This window comes from Alosa pseudoharengus, unplaced genomic scaffold, assembly GCF_046254945.1.
Source record: "Alosa pseudoharengus isolate Yale_2024_CS ecotype anadromous, Long Island Sound unplaced genomic scaffold, YU_APseudo_1.1 YU_APseudo_1.1_scf_2, whole genome shotgun sequence".
Taxonomy (NCBI): domain Eukaryota; kingdom Metazoa; phylum Chordata; class Actinopteri; order Clupeiformes; family Clupeidae; genus Alosa; species Alosa pseudoharengus.
In genome coordinates this window covers 57,780,192-57,785,405 of record NW_027468663.1, presented here as the reverse complement: position 1 = coordinate 57,785,405, position 5,214 = coordinate 57,780,192, and the positions used below count along the sequence as shown (strand labels likewise).

At 45.1% G+C, this 5,214-nt stretch overlaps 1 non-coding gene across 1 annotated transcript; it reads right to left on the bottom strand.

Moving 5' to 3' along the window:
• Window positions 1–1,866: 1,866 nt before the first annotated feature.
• Window positions 1,867–1,940, bottom strand: trnai-aau (transfer RNA isoleucine (anticodon AAU)). Its single transcript has one exon. It is a non-coding gene; the product is annotated as a tRNA-Ile (tRNA).
• Between the last annotated feature and the right edge of the window lie 3,274 nt (window positions 1,941–5,214).

The following is a 5,214-nucleotide window of genomic DNA, read 5'->3' as shown; positions in this document are numbered from 1 at the left end:
ACAGGAAATCAGTCCCTGCCTCAGTCATTGCCATTGCAAGCGCCTCTGATTGATTAATCACCACTATGTGGATACTGTTTTTAGAATTGATTTAGATTAAGTGTTAGTATAATTTGTATTTTTGTAAATTGTATTTTAGTATATTTTTATATATTGTATTAAGTGTCAGTTAGTATAATTTGTATTTTAGTATATTTAGCATATTCTTTATCTTGTACTGTCCTTATTATATTGCTTAGTTGTGTTTTTATATTATATACTTTAATTACTCTTTCTGCTGTTAGAGAATGTGTTTGTGTTGTATGTATGCTGCTGAGACCTTGAATTTCCCCTGGGGATCAATAAAGTATCTATCTATCTATCTCTATCTATATTACGTTATTAGCTTTTTTTTTTTATTACGAAACTAGACACTCTAACACACCTTATATGTGATTTTTTTTGTGAATTCTGTGATGAATGGAAATGAAATATATGACGATCGAAAACTCATGAAAACGGACATTTTATTTGGACATTTTATCATAACTCGGTTGCCGCTTTGGGTCGAATTAGTGACGCTTGCACGTCAGCTCAAAACCAGGCCATTTTCGTGGGTCTTATCACTAGGTGGCAGTCTCGCCAGGTCTCGCTGATCACTTCCCGGAAAGTTTACAGGAAACACTTCATATTTCATGAAAGACGTTATATCTCCATTTCTAGAAAAAAACAGTGATTTTGATGAAAACTAGCCACTGTTTAGCTTGGGATTTCTCAGGAACAGAGGCGTGTAGAAATACACGGTTTGCACCCACTGAGAGCTTAAAGTCTCACCTTTTAAACGAGCCATTGTATGTGTTCATAGCTATAACACAGAATATGCTGTGGCTGTACAAAAATCAACATCAACATCAACAATGGTCTAGATTGCTGGCACTCTAGGACAAAGCTTCCGAAAACAGCTTGGCATTCAATGAGTTAATGACATGATTTTGCACCCGCCTGTTGCTTTCAGGTGCCACTTTTCGATGTTCCCACCCTCCCTCCCTAACCACCACCAGTTTGGCCTTGTCCAGATGTCCAGGGGGTAGGCTCCGCCTCCTGCCGTCTCATTCCAGCAGGATCTGCAAGGGTCTGCACACTCAGTGACCAGGAACGAGGACGAGGCCTATGCCAAAGACTCTTATTGTTGCTTATGTATTTTGTATATCCTTTGATGGATTAAAACGTGTGTTAACTTTCATTGTACCTCCCTGAGTCTTTCTAATAGAACTAACTTCACTTCACCTCCCTGAGTCTTTCTGATAGAACTAACTTCACTTCACCTCCCTGAGTCTTTCTAATAGAACTAACTTCACTTCACCTCCCTGAGTCTTTCTAATAGAACTAACTTCACTTCACCTCCCTGAGTCTTTCTGATAGAACTAACTTCACTTCCTCCACTTCATGGGGAACGCACCATGTGTGCATGAGAGAGACAAAGACAGTGGCAGATTACAGCTTGCTTGTCATTGTGTATTAACATAGAAACTTTTAAAAGGAAATCATGAACGCAACAAAGACGAGACTAGAGGAGTTTGTATTTAAGTAAGTAGAAGTATATATACTCTTTTGATCCCGCGAGGGAAATTTGGTCTCTGCATTTATCCCAATTCGTGAATTAGTGAAACACACTCAGCACACAGTGAACACACAGTGAGGTGAAGCACACACTAATCCTGATGCAGTGAACTGCCTGCAACAACAGCGGCGCTCGGGAGCAGTGAGGGGTTAGGTGCCTTGCTCAAGGGCACTTCAGCCATTTTCTACTGGTCGGGGTTTGAACCGGCAACCCTCCGGTCACAAGTCCAAAGCGCTAACCAGTAGGCCACAGCTGCTTCAACAAATTGGCCCGTACGGGGATCGAACCCGTGACCTTGGCGTTATTAGCATCACGCTCTAACCAACTGAACTAACCGGCCACAAAAGAGAGAGCACTGCGTTGGCCGGGAATCGAACCCGGGTCAACTGCTTTGAAGGCAGCTATGCTAACCACTATACCACCAACACCACGTTGCAACGTTTGCGGTTATCCGGATCCCACTACTGACCATTTCTAAACTCAGATTTTGGTGAGAGGGCTCTCTAACATCAGCTGTAATCAATGTGATTTGGAACATAGACAAGACCACATAGAGAAAGCAAGTCAGCTTAGGGCACCGAAATGGCCAGCAGCAGCACTGTGTGTGTGTTTGTGTGCGTGTGTGTGTGTGTGTGTGTGTGTGTTTGTGTGTGTGTGTGTGTGTGTGTGTTTTTGGTGGTTTTTTCACTAACATGCTGGTGGTGAATGCCTCATTTGAGCATTTACAACACACACACACACACACACACACACACACACAAAGACAGAAGAACTCTGTGCCAGCAGGATAATCTTAATACCCAGCATAAAGACAGAATGCCCAGTGTTGCATTGTCTTTGCAGTCATAAACTCATATCTGAACTCGCCTCTTATTGTGCATGTGAATGAAACTGCTGCAAGGTCAACTAGGCATTGTCTGGTATGTACAGAGGAACACAGCCTTGGACTGACACGCACACACACACACACACGCACACACACACACTCAGGTTGGACTGACTCCCCAATAGCCTGGCACATGACTCCCCAATAGCCTGGCTGTCAAACTCAACAGCAAAATCAACTCTCATCTGTGCAACTGGCTCCTGGACAGCACAAACAGTGAGCACAGATAAGCTCCTCCTCCTCCGTAACACTGAGCAGAGTGAGCACAGATAAGCTCCTCTCCTCCTCCTCCTTAACACTGAGCACAGTGTGCACGGATAAGCACCTCTCCTCCTCCGTAACGCTGAGCCCAGTGTGCATGGATAAGCACCTCTTCTCCTCCATAGCGCTGAGCATGGATAAGCACCTCTCCTCCTCCATAGCGTTGAGCACGGATAAGCACCTCTCCTCCTCCATAGCGCTGAGCATGGTGTGCATGGATAAGCACCTCTCCTCCTCCTTAACACTGAGCACAGTGTGCACAGATAAGCTCCTCTCCTCCTCCTTAACACTGAGCACAGATAAGCTCCTCTCCTCCTCCTCCTTAACACTGAGCACAGTGTGCACAGATAAGCTCCTCTCCTCCTCCTTAACACTGAGCACAGATAAGCTCCTCTCCTCCTCCTTAACACTGAGCACAGTGTGCACAGATAAGCTCCTCTCCTCCTCCTCCTCCTTAACACTGAGCACAGTGTGCACAGATAAGCTCCTCTCCTCCTCCGTAACACTGAGCATGTGCACAGATAAGCTCCTCTTCTCCTCCATAGCGCTGAGCATGGATAAGCAGCTCTCCTCCTCCTCCGTAACACTGAGCACAGTGTCCTGTCCTGAGGCCACTCCTGTTCTCCCTCTTCACACACGACTGCAAACCCACTGATGACTCCAACATCATAATCAAGTTTGCCGATGACACCATCGTGATTGGGCGGCTAAGCAGCAGCGATGGGGAGGCCTACTGGAGGGAGGTGGAAAACCCAGTGGAATGGAGCCAACAGTCTGGAAAAATGTATTTCGTTTTCTGGACTTCAGAAAAGATGGTCACCGTCCCATCAGCATCAACAGGTGGTGGAGGTGGTTCAGACATTTAAGTACCTGGGAGTACAACTAAGCTCCTTCTCAAAGTCAAGGATTCGTGCTTGGTAGAACGAGTCCTGCCGAGTGGAATCCTTCACAGACGAGGCAAGGCTTCTTCTTAGCATACGGAAAACACACAATGGAACAGACTAGCCAGTGTGCAGGAAGCTGCAGGTGCATTTTTAAAAACCATGTGCGCACAGGATTGTGGGTGTTCCAAGCACGCAGAGGATACACGCATGCATCCTCGAAAATCTCAGAACAAAGGACTCAGTACTTGATAGAATTGTAAAGCACCCTTGACATTGGAACAGTGCTTGGCGAGATTCGATGACACAACGTCCTTGAAAGAGCGGCTTTGAAAGACCCATCCTTGACTTTGAGAAAAGCCCAATGTCTGCCAACACCAAAACCATGGCAAAGAGGGGGCACCAGAGAATGTACTTCCTAAGGTGCCTGGGGAAGGCCCACCTCCCGCAACAGCTGCTAATCAACTTCTACAGATGTGTCATTGAGTCTGTCATCACATACTGCATCACTACTTGGTGTCCTGGCGTCACCATGGACAACAGGAAGGCCGTACAACGCATCATCACTACAGCACAGAAAATCATCAGAGCACAGCCCCCATCACTGGAGGAAGTTCACAGAACCCGCTGTAGCAAGAAGGCCCAAAGCATCTGCAAGGACCCCACCCGAGCTGGACACTGCCTCTTCACCCTCCTGTGGTCGGGCAGGCGGGCGCTACAGAGCACTCTATGCCCGGACCAGTAGGCTGAGGAAGGGCAGTTGCACTGATGAACACACTTCACCTCCTCTTGCCCCAGCCACCCAAACCTGTGTGCTAGCGTAAACACCTTAGTCACTGCCAGAGCCGGACAGTAACGGAGTACATTTACTTGAGTACAGTACTTGAGTACAATTTTGAGGGATCTGTACTTTACTCGAGTATCATTTTTGGGGAGTACTCATGACTTTACTCAAGTACATTTGAGAGGCAAATATTGTACTCTTTACTCCACTACATTTCTATCCATAACCGTGAGTACCCGTTACTTCTTCTAAAAAAAAGGAAAAAAGAAAAATCTCGGAAACCCTCAATTTGTTGTTTCCCTCTCAAACGTGATTGGATTGTGCAGGCGCCACTGATTGGGACACCCTATCAGAAATCACCTCTGGTCAGATTTAGATAAGAGATGAAACCATGGATGAAACAATGGATGAAGACACAACAGGTCCATCCCGGGAATGTGCCAACCTGTGGCCCCACCTCGCCAGACTATTTCAATTTTCTGAACAAGTTAATGATAGTTTTCGCTACAAGTGTTTCAATTACAAAATAGTATTTTGATTTGAAATACGTATTTTAAATACATGTATTAGAAATACTGCCTACATCCCTGACAACATGGTAAAAAGATGAAAATGACTTGATTTTACTTTCAATTCCTTTTACATTCTCCAAGGTATTAACATTAACATTTTTCATAACTCCGTGTAGGACGTTTCTGTACATACATGTAAGCACTGTGGCAGTAGTAATGCAATATTTAGAAAATGTAGGCTACTCTTGTACTCTTAATACTCAAGTACTTTTAAAAACAAGTACTTCAGT